Source organism: Vitis vinifera, chromosome 13, assembly GCF_030704535.1.
Source record: "Vitis vinifera cultivar Pinot Noir 40024 chromosome 13, ASM3070453v1".
Lineage (NCBI taxonomy): Eukaryota > Viridiplantae > Streptophyta > Magnoliopsida > Vitales > Vitaceae > Vitis > Vitis vinifera.
Window position 1 is genome coordinate 11,202,307 of NC_081817.1, and position 23,338 is coordinate 11,225,644.

At 36.4% G+C, this 23,338-nt stretch overlaps 1 protein-coding gene and 1 pseudogene across 41 annotated transcripts in view; one reads left to right on the forward strand and one right to left on the reverse strand.

Moving 5' to 3' along the window:
- LOC104881211 (sucrose-phosphate synthase 4-like) overlaps positions 1-14,918 on the forward strand; it is a 27,095-nt pseudogene extending 12,177 nt beyond the window's left edge.
- Positions 1-23,338, reverse strand: part of LOC100247603 (disease resistance protein RPV1) — a 111,715-nt gene that overhangs the window by 79,453 nt on the left and 8,924 nt on the right. For 17 of the 41 annotated variants that reach the window (XM_059741941.1, XM_059741927.1, XM_059741952.1 and 14 more), the window contains 6 exons: positions 22,418-22,558; positions 22,061-22,270; positions 21,177-21,275; positions 20,284-20,375; positions 19,972-20,024; positions 19,217-19,870 (listed from right to left, as the gene is read on the reverse strand). The gene's annotated coding sequence lies outside the window, so the exon portion shown is untranslated. Of the gene's footprint in view, positions 1-12,370; positions 16,471-17,542; positions 17,687-17,779; positions 17,893-18,026; positions 18,423-19,013; positions 19,116-19,216; positions 20,376-21,176; positions 21,289-22,060; positions 22,271-22,417; positions 22,559-23,338 lie in introns of those variants that run through there. The other 24 variants (XM_059741958.1, XM_059741955.1, XM_059741961.1 and 21 more) reach the window with 24 other exon arrangements.

Below are 23,338 nucleotides of genomic sequence, written 5' to 3' on the forward strand. Positions count from 1 at the left end.
CAAACCCAAGCACCTCAACAAACCTCTTCAGTGGAGTAAGCCATTGTGAACCTAAGTAAAGTCATGGGTGACTTTGTGGGTGAACAAAAGGCAATCAACTCCCAATTGCACCAAAAGATTGAAAATGTTGAGAGTTCTCAAATTAAGAGAATGGAGGGGATGCAAAATGATCTATCTCAGAAGATAGATAATATTCAATACTCCATCTCTAGGCTTACTAACCTCAACACAGTGAATGAGAAAGGAAAGTTTCCCTCTCAACCAAGTCAAAATCCCAAGGGTGTTCATGAAGTTGAAACCCAAGATGGGGATTCTTCAAAGTTGAGGGAGGTCAAAGCTGTGATCACCTTGAGGAGTGGGAAGAAGGTTGATCAACCCTTGCCTAAGGTGAGACAAGATGAAGAACTCATGTCAAAGAGAACCTTGGTTAAAGAGAGCAATATCCAAGAAGAGGAGAGTGGGAAGAAATGTGCATCCAAATCAAGCATTGAAGAAGAGCCAAGGATAGTGATTAAAGAGGATATGATGAAGAAACATATGCCTCCCCCTTTTCCTCAAGCATTACATGGAAAGAAGGAAATCAAGAATTCATCAGAAATTCTTAAAGTTTTGAGACAAGTGAAGGTGAATATACCCTTACTTGATATGATCAAGCAAGTCCCCACATATGCAAAATTTTTAAAGGACTTGTGCACGGTCAAGAGAGGGTTACATGTGACAAAGAAGGCATTCCTCACTGAGCAAGTAAGTGCTATCATTCAGAGTAAGTCTCCAGTTAAGTATAAAGATTCGGGATGTCCCACCATTTCAGTCAACATTGGAGGGACACATGTGGAAAAGGCTTTACTAGACTTAGGGGCAAGTGTGAATTTGCTCCCATACTCTGTGTATAAGCAACTGGGACTTGGAGGATTGAAGCCCACAACCATCACTCTCTCCTTAGCTGATAGGTCGGTAAAAATCCCAAGGGGGGTGATAGAGGATGTTCTAGTTCAAGTGGACAAATTCTACTATCCTGTGGATTTTGTGGTGCTTGATACTGATCCCACTGTTAAAGAAGCAAACTATGTGCCAATCATCCTTGGGAGACCTTTCCTAGCTACCTCCAATGCCATCATCAATTGTAGGAATGGGGTGATGCAGCTCACATTTGGAAATATGACATTGGAATTAAACATATTCCACCTATGCAAGAGGCATCTTCACCCAGAAGAGGAGGAAGGATTGGAGGAGGTGTGCTTGATCAACACCTTGGTTGAAGAGCATTGTGACAAGAATTTAGAAGAGAGCTTGAATGAAAGCCTTGAAGTGCTTGAAGACGGGTTACCTGAACCCTCTGATGTGCTAGCCATCATGTCTCCTTGGAGGAGACGGGAAGAGATCTTACCACTGTTCAATAAGGAGGACTCACAAGGAGCAGCTATGGAGGACCCTCCAAAGCTTGTTTTGAAGTCGCTTCCTCTTGATTTGAAGTATGCATATTTGGAGGAAGATGAGAAATGTCCAATGGTGGTTTCTTCAGATCTCACAAGTGATCAAGAGGATAGTCTTTTGGGAGTCCTCAGAAAATGCAAGAAAGCCATTGGATGGCAAATTTCTGATCTAAAAGGGATTAGCCCTTTGGTATGCACCCACCATATCTACATGGAGGATGATGCAAAACCAGTAAGGCAGCCCCAGAGGAGGTTGAATCCTCACATGCAAGAGGTGGTAAGGGGTGAAGTTCTGAAACTACTTCAAGCAGGGATCATATATCCCATTTCAGATAGCTTGTGGGTGAGCCCAACCCAAGTAGTCCCAAAGAAATCTGGAATTACTGTGATCTAGAATGAGAAAAGGGAGGAAGTCTCTACACGTCCTACCTCAGGATGGAGGGTGTGTATAGACTACAGGAAGTTCAATTCAGTGACTAGGAAGGACCATTTCTCATTGCCTTTCATGGACCAAGTCCTTGAGAGAGTCTCAGGACATCCTTTCTACTGTTTTCTGGATGGTTACTCGGGGTACTTCCAAATAGAAATTGATTTGGAAGATCAAGAAAATACAACCTTCACTTGCCTCTTTGGTACTTTTGCGTATAGGAGAATGCCCTTTGGTCTATGTAATGCTCCTGCAACTTTCCAAAGATGTATGCTAAGCATCTTCAGTGATATGGTGGAGCGCATCATGGAAGTTTTCATGGATGACATCACTGTATATGGAGGTTCTTATGAGGAGTGTTTGTTGCATTTAGAAGTTGTTCTCCAAAGATGTATTGAGAAAGACCTAGTGCTAAATTGGGAGAAGTGTCATTTTATGGTACAACAAGGAATTGTCTTAGGACATATAATCTCCAAGAATGGCATTGAGGTAGATAAGGCAAAGGTGGAGCTAATTGTTAAGTTGCCACCTCCCACAAATGTTAAAGGAATTAGGCAATTCCTAGGACATGCCAGGTTCTATAGGAGGTTCATTAAGGATTTCTCAAAAATCTCAAAATCTCTTTGTGAACTTTTGGTAAAGGATGCCAAGTTTGTGTGGGATGAGAAATGTCAGAAGAGTTTTGAGGAACTAAAGCAATTCCTCACAACTGCACCAATAGTGAGAGCCCCAAATTGGAAATTACCTTTTGAGGTAATGTGTAATGCAAGTGATCTTGCTATGGGGGCTGTTTTGGGGCAAAGAGAAGATGGAAAGCCCTATGTGATTTATTATGCAAGCAAAACTTTGAATGAGGCTCAAAGGAACTACACAACTACTGAAAAGGAGTTGCTGGCAATAGTTTTTGCCTTAGATAAGTTTCGTGCCTATTTGGTAGGGTCCTCTATAGTGGTGTTCACTGACCATTCCGCTTTGAAGTACTTGCTAACCAAGCCAGATGCCAAGGCAAGATTGATAAGATGGATCCTTTTGCTCAAAGAATTCAATCTCCAAATCCGAGATAAAAAGGGAGTAGAAAATGTGGTAGCTGACCACTTGTCAAGACTTGTGATAGCACATGACTCACATGGTTTACTTATCAATGATGACTTCCCTGAGGAGTCTCTCATGTCAATAGAGGTAGCTCCATGGTATTCTCACATTGCAAATTACTTGGTTACTGGAGAAGTTCCAAGTGAGTGGAGTGCCCAAGACAAGAGGCATTTCTTTGCTAAGATCCATGCCTATTATTGGGAGGAGCCTTTTCTCTTCAAATATTGTGCGGATCAAATCATAAGGAAATGTGTTCCTGAACAAGAGCAATCAGGAATTCTATCCCATTGTCATGATAGTGCATGTGGAGGTCATTTTGCTTCCCAGAAAACAGCTATGAAAGTGATCCAATCAGGTTTTTGGTGGCCCTTTCTTTTCAAGGACGCCCACACTATGTGCAAGGGATGTGACCAGTGTCAAAGGCTTGGGAAGCTAACACGCCGAAATATGATGCCCTTGAACCCCATCTTGATAGTGGATGTCTTTGATGTTTGGGGGATAGACTTCATGGGACCATTTCCAATGTCGTTTGGACACTCCTACATTTTGGTGGGAGTGGATTATGTCTCTAAGTGGGTAGAAGCAATCCCATGTAGGAGCAATGATCATAAGGTGGTTCTTAAATTCCTCAAGGAGAACATCTTTGCAAGATTTGGAGTGCCTAAAGCCATTATAAGTGATGGAGGAACCCACTTTTGCAATAAACCTTTTGAGACTCTTCTAGCCAAATATGGGTCAAGCACAAGGTAGCTACACCTTATCACCCTCAAACAAGTGGCCAAGTTGAGTTAGCCAACCGAGAAATCAAGAACATACCGATGAAGGTGGTGAATGTGAATAGGAAGGATTGGTCTATTAAGCTCCTGGATTCATTATGGGCTTATAGGACTACTTATAAGACCATTCTTGGAATGTCCCCTTATCGCCTTGTTTATGGCAAAGCATGCCATCTTCCAGTAGAGGTTGAATATAAAGCATGGTGGGCAATCAAGAAGCTCAACATGGATTTGACAAGAGCCGAGTTAAAGAGATGTTTGGATTTGAATGAATTGGAGGAAATGAGGAATGATGCTTACCTCAATTCAAAAATTGCAAAAGAGAGGTTGAAGAAATGGCATGACCAGTTGGTAAATCAGAAGAATTTTACCAAGGGACAAAGAGTCTTGCTTTATGACTCAAAGCTTCATCTTTTTCCGGGAAAATTGAAATCAAGGTGGACGGGTCCTTTCATAATTCATGATGTGCAATCAAATGGAGTAGTGGAACTACTCAACTTCAAAAGCACTCGAACTTTCAAAGTGAATGGGCATCATCTCAAGCCCTATATGGAATCATTTTCCCGAGACAAGGAGGAATTCATCCTCCTTGATCCACCTCCAACATGAAAACACTCAGTTCATGGTTGAACTTAGTCTCTTCAAAGACTAAAAAGTTCATCCTCTTTTTGTTCCCTTTTGCATTAATTTTTAGTTTAATCTAGTTTTTCTTTTTCTTTTCTTGTGTATATGCATGTTTTGATTTTTATTTTTGCCCTTGAGTTCATTCTAATGTGGTTTGAATTGGTTTTTGTGTTAACATGTAGGTAGGAAAGCTTGAAGAATGAAAACAAGGGAAAACAGGGGAGAAAAGCCAAGACACAGCAAAATTCGCACCACCCATTCCCCTTGTGCGAAATTTTCGCACAACACATCCCCTTGTGCGAATTCTCTTTTGTGACAAATTTTCAAAAGCATGCTCTTGGTCCTTCCTAAAATCTCAATGCGAAAATCACAGGAATGCGAACCTTGTGCGAACCTTGTGCGAATTCGCTTTTGTGACCAATTTTCAAAACCATGCTCTCTGTCTTGGAAAACCACAGGAATGCGAAATTTTCGCACTACCCATCACCTTGTGCGAAATTCGCACTTTCTCTTTAAGAACCATTTTCTCCTCTTCAATTCTAAGCTTCTTCTTCTTCAATTTTCTCAACACCTCTCTTCCGATCCCCCTTTTCCATCCACAACGTCCTCTCCTTCATCATCCCCCATCATGAACCCCACCATGGCAGCCCATCTCCATAGTTTCATTCCATAGCCGCGACCATCACTATTCACAACAGTCCGCACCTTCCATTTTCAGCTCATTCTCCTCCTTCCACCATAAAAAACCCTTCATTTCTTCACTCAACACTCCAAATTCATCCCTAAACCAAACCCAACCTTGATTTTTCCAAATCAAAACCTCAAGCATAACCATCAAAGCCACGGTTTCTTCATAATAAACCCATTGCCGCGGGCTATGGGAGCTTCAAAATCTCTCATTCTCTTCTTGTAAAGCTCCCATTTCTAAGCTTAGCCGCCATGAAAAACTCCTTTCCTACCTTAGCCAGCATTTCCCACCCTTAAAAACCAAGAATTTTTCCCATTTGAAAGCACCACAATTTTGCATTTGGGCGGGTGAATAGTGCCTTGTGCGAAATTTTCGCACAACACATCCCCTTGTGTGAAATTTTCGCACAACACCCTCCCTTGTGCGAATTTTTGAGCTTCTCCATCCCTACCCTCCCCAATCCCAAGCCTCTTAGCCTCATTTCGTCGCTTCCTCATGCCTAAGACCCGAGGAGGCTATGCCTCAGCTCCCTAGAGCAGTTGGAGAGCTGCCCCTATGCGGACCCCACTAGATGCACCCCCACATGTATCTGATTCTACCCCTCAGCGTAGATACCATACGAGGAGAGCAGCTGCCACGCCTGTGGCCCCTACTCAGATTCCACCTAGGAGTCCTCCTACAAAGAAGGCCAAGACTTCAGAGCCAGGAGAGTCCTCCAGAGCACCTCGGGATTCACAGTCTCAGCCTCCTCCCACCAGGCGCCCTATAGCCAGCTCACCCATTGAGGGCAACTCCGATTGCCGATCGAGAGCATTTCATGTCGAGGCATATTTTGATCACTCTATTTTGCGACAGCAGCCTGAGTTGCAGGATTCATACCGCCTACTTGAGAGGTACCATCTTGTACCCTTTATGACTTCGCCCCAGTTCTTTTATCCTCGAGTAGCTTTAGACTTTTACCAGTCTATGACTACTCGTGGCGTCTCGGTACCAGCCTCGATCATTTTTACCATTGATGGACGCCAGGGTATTTTGGGGGCTAGACAGATTGCCAAGGCTTTCCATATCCCTTATGCACCAGCAGATCCCGCTGCATTTAGACGTTGGGCCCCACTTTCTGAGTGGGACATGGTTCGTATCCTATCTCGAGGGACATCTTCCCAGAGGATCATTATGAGAAAGGAACTTCCCCCTAGGATGCTCCTAGTTGATGTGGTGCTTTGCGCCAATCTTTTTCCTCTTTAGCATAGAGTGCAGAGGCGAGAGACCATTCTAGAGGCATTATTCTGTATCTCTGAGGGCTACTACTTTGGCCCCCATCATTTGATTATGGCCGCCCTCCTCCATTTTGAGGAGAAGGTGCATACGCGGCGTCTTACGAGGGCAGACACCATTCTTTTACTTTTCCCTCGGCTGCTATGCCATGTTCTGGCGCATATGGGTTTTCCTACTGACCCTCATTCTGAGCCTCGCCGCCATTGTCGAGAGAGCTTCTCTCTTGACCAATGGAATCAGGTATGGCTCCATCAGCATTCCCCAGAACTTCCCGAGCCAAGGGAAGTCCCTCCACAGTCTTTACCATCTATATCTGCTCCATCTTCAGCTCCCTCAGAGCCCGTACCAGAGGCAACATCGTCTGACGCCCCACCTGCTGTTCCTCCTACCTCAGAGCCGCCCATTACTATCCCTGGTGCAGAGTATTGTGCCTTGCTCGTTTCTTTCCAGACTCTGACCACTACTCAGACAGCCATTATGGAGCGAATGGACCACTTCCAGCTTCGGCAGGACCAGCAGACTCTCATTCTCTGTGAGATTCAACAACACCTCGATCTTTTGCCACCAGCTCCACCTGTAGCGGTACCTTCCACAGTTGTAGCTGAGGACCCCTCCTATCCACCAGAGGAGCCTACTACTTGATCATACGATCACTTCTCTCCCTTTTTGATTTGTATCTATACTCTATGTTTTTGGATGTGTTATATATTTTGGACTACTTTTATATTGGGATTGGATGTATTCCATGTTTCTCTTGTATATTGTACTCTCTCAGTTAATATAGACATCTTCCTTTTTGTGTATTTTAGTTATTCCTTTTTATTTCCTCTAATCATCACTCTTATGATTTTTCTTTTCTTATGCAACATGTGGTTTCTCCTATTCATTCAGAGTCCCTTACTATCAGGAGGTATCACTTCCTCCCTTTTATTATCACTTGCTTTTGGAACATTGGGGACAATGTTCATCCTAGTTGGGGGGAGAGTTGAGGAAGTAATTTGTTTAATTTTTGGTTAAGTTATTTTGCTAACAAATTTTTTACAAACTCTCTTTGTTTTCTCAAAGATAAATTCTCAAAAGAAAATGGGAGAAATTAAATTCTTATCTTATTCCTATAGTCTCAGAGTTTGTATTATGCTTATTAAAGTTGATAAATTGTTGAAGCTCCTTTTGATTTCAATCTTAAGTCTTCCACTCTAATCTTTTCACACACTGAACACATTAGATTCCAGTTATAAGATGGAAAACTTTCTCACCCCCCTAAACTTAGGAAATTTTCGACTTGGTGCCATTGACTTCATTCTATTAGTGTTAGGACACCTTATAAAAGGCCAATGTGTCTTATGAAAAAAAATTTTGCTTCACTTGCTTTGAAACCCGAGCAAGGTCCGAGGGGTATATGGTGAAAATCTTTAAAGCCTGGTGCCCTAAGCCTTTATTGGTTGGGAGTCACCGACCTCACTACTCGTTACATGGATGGATGGGTGGAGTATTTATATATAAAAGAAAAAAAGAAAAAAAGGTGCGTTCTTAGCCTTTTATATGTGAGTTAGTGTTGCTAAAGTTAGAGAAAAACCTTAGTTGGGGGGGGAGAATATAATTTGACATACTATAACTGGAAACTAAGCACCTTAACACTTAGATTTTTGTGGAAGATTAAGAGTTGGTCCTTTGGGAGTGGAAATTATTTTGATACTCAAATTTGCACAATGCCCGCTCTTTGCATGTTGTGATAGGTAAGTTATTTGATGACTCTTGTTGATGATTGAGTTTTATATCCTTGACTTGCCATGTGAGAGTTTGATCCAATCATGCCACTTGATTATTTTTTGGAGTGATTAGCATGATTTTATAAAATATTATATTATCTATTTTTCTTTATTTTTCTCTCCTTCATTGCTCAGGGACTAGCAGTGTGTCAGTTGGGGGGAGTGATTACTACCCAAAAAGTGTTATTTTGCATTTTTAATTCATTATGTTTTAAGCACTTTTGTGTAGTAGTTCTCCATCTTTATTCCAATTGGCATGTTAAGGACCTAGCAATGACTTCTAATCATATTTGTGGCTAGTTTTAGTGTTTTGACAACTTTTTGGATCATTAAGACAAGCCAAGTAAAGGAGAGAAGCAAAGAGGGAAAACAAACAAAGTGAAGAAAACAGAGGACAGCAGCTGCAGTCTTCCTTCGCACTTTTGGAGCACTTTCCGAAGTCCATTTTCTACATGCTATATACCATTTCAAAGCTCAGGAAGTCAAGAATCCAACACTTCAAACCGTGTATGATTTGGAGCTGAAATGAGGAAGATATGACCTTCGGAAGACAACTGCTCCAAGCTTGTGCGAAATTCGCACAACACCTTCAGGTTGTGCGAAATTCGCACAACACCTTCTCTTTGTGCGAAATTAGCACCAGCCCATGCATGGTGCGAAATCTCCTCTGTTCTGCCGACTCCACTTTAGATCTTTTCTTTTGTATTTTTTGATGTAAATTCCTTTCTTATCCCTGTAATTAGCCAATCACAGGCTTTGCTTTTGTAAAGACTGTATAAGGGGTGGAAATCATCTCTCGTAAGAAACGACGAACACATTGTATATTTTACACTTAGTAAAATACAGGGGTCTCTTTGCTTTCCTTTTCTCTCTACTATTTTCTTTTTCTTGAAAGCCAAACAACCTCTGAGGATGTTTTCCCAGAGGATGAGAGGCTAAACCTTTGGTTTCTTCGAGTGAAGGAAGCTAGGTGAAAAGTCCAAATGCTAAAGTGGAAAACTCTCATGCATTAAATACAGGTAGCTGGAGTTCATAAATGGCTTTTAAATCTAAAGTTTTGCTTTAAATCCCTTAGAATCACTTTGAATGACCAATACATGGTAAGCTTCAGGTCTCTATGGATGCTAATTGCTAGATCCACATCAGACCATTAGTTATCTATCATGTACGAGCCATTGGAAAGTGGCTCAAGGTGAAGACCCATAGTGTCTAAAGACATTAATGGAACCTGACTATACCATTTCTATTGATTTTTTATGGATTAAACCTTCATTGTTAAACCTATATCGGTTCGGGAAACAACCATCCTTTATGTTGTTGCCCCCAATACGAGATGAGAAATCCGGAATTTCCACTTTGCATTCTGAACTTGATCCTAGCAACCCTTAGCTCCGGGAGACTTTCTTTCTTCCATATTTTTACCTAGTTTTATGTTAGTTTAGTTTCAAACACCACTTTCAAAACAAATTTTATTTTCTTTTAAACTTTAAGTTTTTGACAAAGGAACTTATCAGACTCAATTTCTAATCTTGAGTATATCACTGGTAGAATGAAAACTCATCCCAGAGTTCGACCCTAGAGCCACTATGCTATAGTAGCTTTGCTACGCTAGTATGAGGTCATAGGTTTTATAAATGTTTTTTATTAAAAGACCCGACTGGACTTTCACGGAATCAGTGGTGGTAGCCCAACCTATTAGAATGGAAATTCCATGAAGTAGGTTCATAAGGGTAATAACAAATCACTTGTTGACTTGAGGTGCTCTATCAACTTTAATTGTATGAGAGTTTATCCCTATGGTGTAGATAGAGCGTATTTTGCATTTACTAAGGTTGAGTGTTTACTCTTAATGAATACCATATTCCTTATGGATGGTATGTTTAAATGCAGAACATACTTGATGGATTCACCTATATGAGAGTGGAGGTGGGGCCGCTTCCTATGAGATCAAAGCCAACAGCCTAGTCCCCACATCCTTTGATATTGGATAAAAAGACAATCTGACATCCCGCTCAAAACGCGTGGAGTGTGGATTGCAAACCACGTGAAACCAAAAATTGAGAAAGTATGGACAAAAAATTCGATTTTTTAACAATATTAAAGTAAGTTAATTTTCATTAAATATAATAAAATGAAATAATTTTTATAAAATAAGACTACACTTTTTTAGGTTAAAATTAAATAGAAATAATTCATTAGAAACGATTTTTGAATAATATTAGCAATTTGTTTTTCAACAAAGATTTTTATTATTTTTACAATAATTTTTCTAATGCACTTAACTTTATTTTTGTTTTCGCTTTTTTTTTTTTTTTTGCAAACTTACCTTTGTTCATTTATTTATTTATTTTATATAATTAGGATTAATTTATTCCTCTCCTTCTTTATACTAATTAATTTTTATTATATTTTGTTAAATTAACATATAGAAATACATACAAATCCATGCACATGTAACAAACATGTCTTCACATGCACACACATATTTGTTTATTTATTTATTTATTGAAATATAATGTAATGTATTTCTATATAATCATATTTTTCCCTTTTTTTTTATTCTTTTCCCAAAATAATCATTAAGAAACTCTTAGTATATTAATTTTGTATATAATTTTTTTTTTCCAGAATAAACAAAGAATTCCATGACTTTTATTCCACATATAAGTGTTGCAAATCAAGTTAAAATTCTTCTTGCTATATTTCCATAATATTGAAAATTGACACTAACTCATACTTTTTATGTTTCCATAATATTGGAAACTGGCATGTATGAGTTCTGTGTAAATTTCCAATATTATGAAAACATAGAAAGAAGAAGTTCAATTTGATTTGCAACACTTATATGTGGAACAAAAATTCTTTATTGCATTCATATGGAAAAGTAAACCTTTCTTCCTATCATACTCAATAATATACTATTCCGCTAGTCAAACTTTAAATCATTCAAAGATTAATATCATAAATAAATTTATGAACATAAATATTTATAGAGATTATATGAAAATGATAATTAATTACTTCAAAAAACTTTCATCTCTTTTTATTTAAATAATATATTATTACCAATAATTTTTTTATGATTGAATAATATTACAAATTTAGGATAAGACGATATTTTTTAAATTCAACTCATTTTTTTGAATGACATTTGCTTGCATAGCTTTATTTGTAATTTTTTTGTTTGTGAATACATTTAAATGACAAGGGTAAGGTTGAGATGGAGGTGACTTTGTCATCTATGAAGGTGACTATATCATGCTTAAGAATGTAATCTTTTAAAAATGCTTTTGATCACTTCAATAATGCGACTTTCAAGATAAAGATCTTTTGACACAACATTTGCATCATGTGTTATATTTCTTACGGAAGCCATTAGTATAAGTTAATTGATATCATTATTGAATACCCAAGTCAAGTGCATAACAAGGTCATTGCCACTAATGAGTTAACTTCACTATTTCACCATAATTATTCACTTTTTATATCAACAATTTTAACATTTAAAATACAAAAAGTTCTCTCATTGATTCCTTTCATGTAAGAATTAGACTCTCTATTTTCTTATATTTGCAGCCATAATTTTGGAGCTAGAGATAGTTTGCTAGGGCTCTAAAAAGTTCTCTCATTTTGGCTTGTTAACAATGGATTCCACCTACCCCTCATATGTTTATACTTCAAAGACCAATCATATGGATACGATATAAATTTTTTTTGTATCCTTCCACATAAAGGCATTACACAAAGGATAGATCCTAACCTAGATCATCATGGGTTAGAGGAAAATGAAAGAGCCCACACAAACATATCTAAAGAATCAAGCCCAAATGAATGTCCTTAGCTCCACTTACCAAAACCTTCATTGGCCAAGTACTAGTGAGCCAATTGATCTAGAGAATGAACCCAACTCTCCATCAAGTTGGGCTTACCTTTTCCTTTAAAAGCCTATAAATTTCTTTTTTAGTAAAATATTTTATGATGGTGAGAACAAATATATTTTTTTAATGAAAAATGTGAACTTTAGCAAAATCAAAATTACACTTTTTGATATATAATTTCAAATAGAAGCAACTACTTAGAGATGGTTAAAATCATTGTGTTAAATAAGTTCTTCTTCAATTCCATCAATTGAAGATGCTAACTCGGTCATCTAGCCTAACATTGTAGCAAATATCCAATCATCCAAGTTGAATGAAAAGTACAAAACATAGTGTTGAGTTTTTATCCAAGTTCCTCAATGAATTGAGATTGAACACCAATCCAAGAAGACAAAGAAAACAAAACCATAAATCAAAAGAAAATAATATCTAATATCAAAACATAACAAAACAAGCAGGATTTACGTGGTTCGGATCCAAGATTGAATCCTACATCCACGGATCAAGATCACCTCCAAAAATCCACTAAGATTGAACCATTTTACACCCTCAAGAATCTCTGAGAATCATCAAGCTCTCGCTACAGTATAGTGAAGAAGACTCACACTCTAAAATCCTCTCACTTCCTTTCTACAATTCAAAAAAATCTTTTTTTTTTCTTCACATTTTTATACATGAGTACATGAAAAAAAAAATTGCTAAGCAAACAGGTGTGCCAGCTCGCACTTTCAGTTAGTTAATCAACTAACTTTGCTTACGTGGCCAATCAATTTTGGACTAGCAATTTTCACACAGATTTTTAGAAGAAAACACGATGATTGCATGCACTGGTTCATCGATTGCTGATGCAGTAGAGAGACTTTCATCCTTTATGGAAATCAGTTTTATATCCTTTCATTACTCACTTGGAGACTTCTGGGGACAAGGCAACTGTTGGCAAGAATAAACCACCATTTAGATATGCATTTGGCAACACACTTGTAGATAGGAAGTATTTCATTACTATAGGAGCAAGGTAAAGAAAACGAAAGAACCACGATAACCTAATGGAGTGAGTAAAAACAACCACAAGATCAATTCTTGAACTTGAAAAGAAAATGAAGTATTCACTGTAGCCAAGTACAACTCACTTACCTAGACTAGAATCATTTATGACCAGCCACAGATGGTAGAGGAATTGACTCCAGCAATATCAAAACCATACCTTAACTAAACCAAGTAGTACTAAATTTCCATGGTATTGCTTTACTTTAGCTATGTTACAATGCAACATTCATAAGGTGACAATGACACTTGTGTTGTCTTGTCTTGATCCTAAAAATAATGTCACTAGTCTCTGCTCAAGGCTTTTGGAGAGATAGCCAGACTAGTAAAAAAATTTCATTTCAAAGCGCTTTCCCATGATCCAAATAGAAAACAAATACAATTTTAACATTGACTCTAAGCTATGTTTCTTGTTGATTTGGTCTTGTTTTTGTAGACATTGATTTTAGGAAACAAAGACGACATAGAAGAAATGTCTAAGAGTAGCTCGGTTTCCCTTACAACAGTGCTTAAGTTCATAGAGAAGTGTGACTTGTGTGGTCAAGTGCCTTATCCAAAGCATCATAGTCCAAAGTTCTAGGAACACATACGTTAGCTACAAAAACTAAAGTAAATTTCATAATCCTTGTAGAATATTCAACACATACATTATGATCCCCTATCAAAGATTAGTGGGCCCTTAACAAAGCTGTAGCAAGTTCTAAGAATTCATATTGATCATGGTCTGCCAAAATTTTTAGTATTGATGAAATAGCTAACAGAAAACATAAGTCCCATCATCTCTAAGTATCAATGGCCAAATTAGGCTACTTCATGTCGATAGCAAGACCCACAATTAATCAGCCTGGGTCCCTGCTTATGGTTTTCAACACCTAAACCTTTTTGTTCTTTTCATTGTGACATACAAACATCTAATGTTACCACTTTTGTGGTGGATTTGCCTCTTGAAATGGGTTTTTATCAACCCAGCTCTTGTGGAGCCATTTGGTTCCAATCTAATCCATTTATTGCCTTATAAGTAGGTACTTATGGTTTACACCCCTTTTTTTGGGTTAGAATATGGTTTATCTATTGTTGCTACAAAAAATAGTGGGCATGGGGATATTATCAAGGTAAATTTTAGATCAATACAATTAGGTGTTAGACTAGCAAGCCCGGTGGATTCTGCTTATTTAGATCTTAGCCCATCGTCATAAGAGTTTATATATTGAACTTTCAATAGTTATTTTCTATAAACCTACTTGTTTTATCTAACAAGGCACATAACAGTAAACTCCTCATAGACATGACCAAAAAGGCATAGAAAATGCCCTCCTAAACCTCCTTACTGACAATAACTTATGACTTCAGTTCCATAAAATGGGCTAAAGAACATCCATTAGTTTTCATGGCTAGAACATACTGTAACTACTTACCCATGTTGAGCACCACTGGAACCGCCACTACAACACCCATCTTGGGATCATGCCAACTATTGAAGAACCCATGAGTGACTCCCTAAGGGATGTAGAAGACCTTCTTTTAAAGGTTTCTCTTTATGGATACTTTAAGATTAATCGAGCACTTAATGCAGAAACTAACAGAAGGAACTCATTGAAACTCTAACCCACATGGCTTAATTATAGTGTTAGCCACAATCCTAAAAAAAAACAAGAGTTGTATGTAATAGATTGTTATGATAGCAATAGAGATTGCACTAAGAGATTACTGACAATTATAAAAAATGTGATGAAAGTTATCAACTCTAGCTTAAGTTGAATAAGATTGGTATTGTTGATTGGTTTGAGTTTACAAGAGAATAGTAGAAAATTTAAGATGTTATCAAGTGAACTTAAAAGAATTTGATGCATTGGTTTATAATTGTGGGAGGGAAATTTAATGTCCATTGAGGGGTTTTGTAGTTGATTTGTAGTACAAATACTTGTACTAAAAAACTAGTAAGTGTAATTCCTCCTAGACAATAAAATATGTTGACATGAGGAGGAACATATTTACTAGTGCATTTGACCGTATTGCATCAATATGGATCAAATAATCCATTGGGTGCACATTCATAGATGGATAAAATTTCTTCTTTACCCTTGTTTTTATGTAAAAGATCTAGTAGGCCCATGTTGAGTATTGATGGCATGCTAAGAATGTTAGATCAATGGTTGACATTGTGGAGTATGAAATGTGGGTGGCTGTAGGAGAAACCAAAAGTTAAGGTAAGATTGTTACTAACCACCCTTTGGAAAAAAAGTTGTAGAGACTAGTACCTTGGATATGAACTGATTGATTTTCTTGTACTATATTTCCAATAAGAATTTAAACAAATAAATGATAAACTTAGAGAATTGATGGCCTGTAACAAAAGGATGCAGATAAGAGGCTTCCATTGTTGCCTTGTCCATATGCAAATTGCATTAAGGTTGAATGTGGTACCCTTATCTGCATCAAGGGTCTAAGCACCAAGGTAAGATCTCTTCCCTATGCATATAGCACACATAAAAAACACTACCAACTCTTTTACATTTATGTCTTCTGCAGGTATGTCTCAATCAGGTGGGGAATTGACCTCTTTAAAATGGTGGTGTTTGTTTAGAAAAGATGGGATACAAATTATGAAGACCTAGTTGTTGGCCTCCACAAGGCCATTATTCTAATAGGTTTGGTGAGGTATGGTGGGGAGAAACTTCATTGCAATGAAAGACAACTTCAAAAGGGAAAACACGATCCCACAAGATAGCCCTCATATTGCCTTTGTAGAAGAGGGTTATGAAGCTCAGGATATTTCTGCAGCTCTATTGGCCCTGGGGATCAAGTGATTTGCTTCCCACTTTGTATTATATTTTCTCTTTATTTAAGTTTTCATGCATATGGATTTCATATATAATGAAAAAGCCAAAATCTAAGTATCTGATATAAGAAGAATATATATGTCTAAACTAGAGTATAAAATTAGAGGTTATGCAGAATGACATAATTCTTTACTTCATTCCCTAAACCATAAGACACCCTCAATGAAATATTTATTTTCCAACTGGAGATAATATGAGTTTCAATGTGTGTGCACTCATATATGATGCCTTTCATAATGATGAATCACAAAATTTAACACATCTAATATATTTTAGACTCAGTTAACAAAATTAAGAACCAAATAATGATAGAAAGGTAGCTCTATGTTTGTACTATTTCAATCAATATATGTATAGCATTAGATAAAAGCACTATCAAGCCTAACATGGTTTTCGCAAAAATGCTATGCTGGTTACTCAAATTCTCTCTCAAGTCAATCATGTTTGTTGAGCATCTATTATAGTGTTGACCATCTTGTAAATATTTACCTGTTCAATGTCTCCATATGTTCACGAAATGCATTCCAGAGCTTGCATTTTTCCCAACCTTTGAAGAAGTCTAAGATCATGGAAGTGTTTGGCATTTTTTTTGCACAAAGCTCCAATTCTACCTTGTGTTTAGCACTGCAAGAACATTCAACATGGATTAGTGGGACATTTTAATATGAACACATTAAAATTGGAGAAATGAATGAATTTAAACTTAAAATAGCTTACTCTTTCAATTTTCAATCATTACAAAGCATAATGCTAAATCAATTTGATAAATATTTGTCTAGTTAAGACTTTTGTCCTGGGAATCCAACTATTTTGCCTTCTTCGATTCTATAAACATCTATCCAGTGAACCGGGTAAATACATTTGCCTTTGGTTTCCCAATTTGGCCATGTAGAGAGTGTAAATAGTCAACTTCTCCAGCTTTACCAGATAAGACAACTTTGTGTTCCTCTTCCATGTTCTTTTGATCCACTATCCTAGGCTCAGGCTATAGTTACACACCCATTAACAATAATACTCCTGTGTAGAAAATTATAGGCATATTGCATACATGAATCATATATAAAAGCAACATTAAGATATCCTAGTTTCCAATTTGGACCACACAATTATCAATTCACTAAAATTAACACGATTGGGCAATCCAAATTTTCTTTACACTGTTTTGCTCAATGAAGAAAGAAATATAAATCGGCCTTGTATATTGGAATATAAATTTGTCGTCATTCTACATATAGGTTTTCATTTAATTTGATTTTTTTTTTAAATTAAAATTCTATGAACTCCTCCCACGATAATAATACTCACCTAGCATTCAAAATATAGAGGAATTTGTTACATTTTGCAAAATAAAACATAAACATTTTTAGACTAATTTTGATGGATAATGCCATTAAACATAAACCTACTAACAGCAGTTGACATTAGCTCAAGAAGGTCAACGTCTTCACAAGAATGAGTTTCGAGCAACGATTTGAGGGTTTTAGCAGCAGTTTTTAAGTTTACAATATAGGGATCAACAGAGCATGGTTTAGTCATACTCTTGAATTTTGCTTTGGATCTCTATGGAGGCCTGTGAGGATACCACATCAGAGTGAAGTGAGTTGAGAAAGCAGATTATGCCATAGCTTTTTCTTACCCAAGTTAAATCAAGTAATCTAAAGGCAATGAATTTTAGTTTGTGAGTTGAGTTTACTACCGGGATATGAGAGTGAGGGTAGCTGTTAAGAGCATCAATGAGATAGGTGCATTGGCCAGCTAGGGATCCAATCTTTTGGTATTGTTTCTAAGGATGACGAAACCTGAAACGACCATGTCTAGGCTCCTATCTTACAAAATTTGTCTTCAAATTGAGAAATTTAAACAAGTTGTAACTTGATGTAGTCTATGAATTTAGATAATTTTGACAGTGAAATAGATCAATCTTTCAACTCACCAAGGAATCTTCAATGATTTTTGAAGTCAAAATACTTTTGTATCCTTGAAGAAATGTTTTGCTATCCTTGGATTCTCCATCTCCTAAGACTCTAAAATATTCCCCTGAAAATCCTGCAAATTCACTTACTTATAAGTCATCAAAATGAGATTAAAAAAATGTAAAAGGTATGGTGCTCTTTGGGTTTATCTCGAGCAATCCACACATTCATTTGGGGTGTAATGCCACCTTTTTATTTTAGGCATACCTTCTAAGAAGTTCCCAAGCTTTTCAACATTGCCAGCAACCAACTTGTGAAGATCATCACCAGCCCACATTGGGCAGATGCCTATGGATACAAACACAGCTGTGGTGCTACTAATGAGGATGGTTGAGGATAGCCAGTTACAGATACCAAACTGAATGTCAATATAAACATCAGCAAACCATAATCAAATCGACACTGCCATTTAGATAATCTTTCAGCAAACATCAGCAAACGCAACTGCATCACAAGTCGACAACTCTATCAATCAGTTAATCTTCAGGCTATTTCAAGAAACTCTTGTAACCATGGTTCTATAAGCAACCACATGTCCTTTCAACAAAAACTCCAGCATGTCCCTGCCAAATCCTCCATCAACCTTAGCTTTTAGATATTGGCCTGAAAAAGAAAATATCACCAACAAATACTCTAATTAGTAGCAGAAGTTGAGTAAAACTGCATGCTCAAACTCTATTTGGTATTTGGTAAAAGTAAGGAAAGGAAAAGACTAGTCAAAAGAAAGAGACATGATGCCATTTAGATTTAAAGAAAACATAAAACCCAATTGCCTCTTAAAACATTCTATAAACACATAGTTGAATTGATCTTCATTTTATCTAATTCAGTCAATTGCCACTTGGGGTATCTTCAACCACCTGAATCTTTGCATTTTTGTTTTCTTTTTTTTTTTCAGATTATTTCTTACAATTTTTGCAAAACAAGTAAAAAAAAAAAAAATCCATCTTTCAATTCAGTCAAAACCAAAAATTCAATTCAATATGTAGAATGGTACAAGCATGTGTCTAAAACCTGAATGACATTCTCTGAATGCTTCTTAGGTGGCAACCCCTGAACCATCCCTTGTACAATTTAATAGTATTCACAAGAGGATACTGCTTTAGTTGCCTAGAAATGCATAACAAATCAATGCAAATTTTGGAATCATATTCGATTAAGAATTAAACCCGAGTGAGTAAGGGGAATAATCACCTCATAAAGCTCATATGATAGAATTCCTACTTGATGAGTGTATGCAATTCTTGAATTGAAGTCACTAAAGTGATTTGTTATTGGGTTTCCAACGGTGTATCCCTGAGTCCAATTAAAAGAAGATCAAATGGATTCAAATATAATGTACAAAAGTTAAAACCATAAGGCGCAAGTCACTGGAATCATATAATTAGATTACATACTTGAATATTCATTTTTTGGCTCTTTCCCTGCATCATTACCTGCAGCCAAAAAATAAGAAGAAAGGAAATTTCAATTGGACGATTAGGCACCTTATTAGAAATATATGTAGTCTTTTTGGAATCCCAAAGGAAAAATGAAAGCATGGGCTCAGATGGAGCCTAATCCTGAACCATCATGTCCTTCTTTTCATCTCCATTTACAGGTATTCTTAGTTCCTCTAAGAGTTGAATTGATTAGTCAATCTTAAAACTCTGTTTGGGTGTTCAAAACAAAAGGAAAATTGAACTTAAGAAATGCAAAATCTTAGGTTAAATAGTGTTTTTATATAACTCATGAAACTATTCTCCTTTCCTCAGCCATATTGGATATATATTTCTTGAACCACCATGGGGATGATTATGCCTGAATATGAGTCACCACTGATGTAAAGTGGATTTTTCTGAAACTTGGGGTGATTAATAAGCCACTGTGTCACAACAAAAATAATTGGAGGTATGAACTGTTGAATAACCATTGAACAGGGTTGGGCCTCCTGTAATTGATACAGATTGCACCTCCAAATTTCCCATTGATACCAAAGCCAGTTCATTTCTGGTTGAATCCATGCCAAATTTTGCGGGCCAATATCCATCAAATTGCACCTCCAAAAAAATCTGCACAAGCAGGATGCATATATAGATTGACTACAGACAAATCAAAACAAAGAACTAAACAAAAAATTTGATTGTCTTTTTGAAACTTAAAGGAGAACTACCCAGCCAGAAGAACAAAGTATACGAACTTACGTTGCTGCCACAATGTATTTATCTACATAAAAAATCAAAGGACATGTCTTTTTATTATAGAAATCAAAGAAAAAAATGTAATCATAAAAAAATTTGATATGGAAATCCATGGATAAGGAACAAAAACCCGGAAAAATAAAAATAAAAATAATTCAAAATTTACTTTCCCTTTTCCTCAGTTTTTCAGCAACCAAACCATGGATATCTTATAAAGCAGCTTTTCATCCGTGAATCCATAACAACATAAAAACTTCACAAACCTTCACTCATGTAAACCATACCTAATGACTGTTTGGAGAAACAATCATTGTGTTTGGGTCATTTTCAAGCCTCAGAAATTCAAGAGCCTTGCTACCAGAATCAATTGTAGTCACTGCCATAAAACAAAGAAAAAATAACCATCAATCAGAATCCATTAAAAACGGGACAAAATTTGGAAAGAGAAAAAACAACCCAGTAATGAATCTTCCTATTCTTTCCTCTGGTTTTCTTCTCTGTTTGTTAGCTAAGAAAGTATACAATTTCCTATAAACAATAGATAGCACATGAAACTGGGACTCTGTTCTATTCTACAAGATGCAAAGAAAAGGAGCTTTGTATACAAATAAGAGCTACTAAAATCCACACCCCTCAAAGCAAGATCTGACTAGATTTGATCCAAAATCTTCTAAAATTTCCAAGTTGATTTCAATTATAGGGCAAGCAAAATTTTTATTAATCCCTATCAATTTAAAATCTAATTACAAATGTTTTTACAAATAAACTTCATAGACATAAAAATAAATAAACATTAAAATCATCCTTAAATTTTGTCACTATTTTGGTAATACTATTTTGATAATTATATCTTGTTGAACCTATTTTTTAAGAGATGTCATGTAGACAAGTTTTATAACTTGTTAAAATAGATCCAAACTGGTAAATGTTAAAAACTGGAAGAGGTTTTAGATCATCATGTAGACTAGTCATACTCATTGCAGAATAGAGCCTTGTAGTGAATAGCTTTTAGAAGCACTAATCTTATCTTTATATATATCTTGAAAAACAAAAGCAATTACATAACAACATGACATATTATCAAATGCTACTGCAGAAGAATCAAAGTGGGATAACTTCACTTCTATCTGGTGTCCAAAATGCAGAACTATGAGAAGTTGAAGATTGAGAGACTTACAAATCAATCTATGACTTGAGACTAACAGAAACTAGGAGTCCTTTGTATATATGTCCAAGTGAAAGATCTTTTGTATATATGTCCAGAAGGGATCTCAAGCTGTTGAAGAAAACTGAAACATGATTAGTGATGAAAGCATCTGTAGTCTGAAAACAATAAGGCTTGGAATATGAAACTGAGATGCATCAACCTTATAATATCTGCCAAACTTCTTTTTTTTTTTTCCCTCCTTTTCAAGGCCAAAGTGCAGCATACACACTAGCATCCACATTACAATATAAACTTATTTCATATAATTTTATATTCTATGATTGAAAAATGTTGGGAAAATCTCTTGAGAATAGGTTGGATGAGAACAAAAAAATGGAATGGAGAAAACCAAATATCACTAGTGTTTCAGAATGGGACAAAGCCAATTTTACATTCATGATGGGAGAAATGGACAACAAACAGTCTCTAAAAAATTTATGAAAATTTCAGGAAGTAAGGAAGAGAGCTAAGAAAAATCACCTAGAGAAACATCTACTAGCTGGTTATTGGAAGAGAGAAACATATACTAATATCACTAGTGTTTTTCTCCAAAATCTCCCCACAATTTTGGCCTGTGTGACCATTAGTAAATGAAACACAATTTTTTAACACCAAAGAAAATTTTAATTACCCTTTTTAGTGTCAATCTACCCACCTATTTGGTTCTGTACCTAAAGATTACCATGTATAATATCCTCCATTCAAACCCGCTTTGCACCAATGGTCTTACCATTAGGAAGAGCCCCCTGTTTTCCCTTTTGGGTGGGAATGGCTCAAGTTTGACCTATGAAATGGGGGGAAATTGTGAACAGTAGAGTAAACTGATCAGAATTGGGCTTTGAATTACCACTAACCTTTCTTACCACAAATAAGCGAGATGTTTTAGAAACTCAATTGATGATGGAAGCTCTTTTATACACGTTCCACTTAAATCAAGCTCCTGTAAGCATTCCATATCCTCCATGATTTCCAGAAAAATCTCCAAGTTTGAACAACCATAGAGAAAGTATTTCAAGGTATTTCAACCTACAAATGCTGCTCGAAAGACTCCTCAAGTTTTCACACTTCAATCAACATATGTATAGCATTAGATAATGGCACAATCAAGCCTAACATGGTTTTCACAAAAACACTATGCAGGTTACTCAAATTGTCTCTCAAGTTGTTTGTTGAGCATCTATCATAGTGTTGACCATCATGAAAAAATTCACCTGTTCAATGTCTTCATATGCTCACAAAATGCATTCCAAAGCTTGCTTTTTTTTCCCAGCCTTTGAGGAAGGCTAAGATCATGGAACTGTTTGACATTTTTTTTTTATGCACAAAGCTCCAATTCTACCTTGTGTTTAGCACTGCAAGAACATTCAAACATTGATCAATGGGACATATTGATCCATAGGGAAATACAAATTAACATTAAGTGTGCACCATTGTCATTTTTAATATGAACACATTAAAATTGGAGAAATCAATGAATTTAAACTTGATATAGCTTACTATTTCAATTTTCATTGATTCATGGTTATGATTTTTCAATCATTACAAAGCACAATGCTTATCAATCTTCAAGAGCTAGTTGTGCAATTCCCTATAGATACAAAACCCAGTTCAAATTACAAGGAAAGTATAAATTTGTAATGGTTCTATAAAAGAATATACTAAATGGGTTAGGATACCTATCAATCTTCAAAGCACTAAAATTCAAATTCGCTTTTAACACCCTTAGCTAGTTATAGGGTCCATTACACAAATGGTGAATTCTCATTTTTTATTAAAAAGAAAGAAAGTCGAATAAGTAAGAAGACACCAAGGCACTATCACTAGCGTCTATGCTAAGTTTGTTAGTATGATGATCCAATCTCTACATAAACCAGCAAGGAGACCCCTATTTTAACATTATAAATAATGAACATAGAAAAATAAAAAATTTTAAAGCAAAATTGGTAATCAATCCTCTTATTCTTGTGAGGTTCCATCTATAGTCTATGCAACCTCATTGTAGTCCACTTCCATCATTTTTTTATTGAATTTACTTCAATCTATATGCTAACCCATCTAAGTTAGCAATTTTATCAACTTAACACATTTTTTTTCCATCAAACTAACATTATCTACATTATACCTTTTTTTTA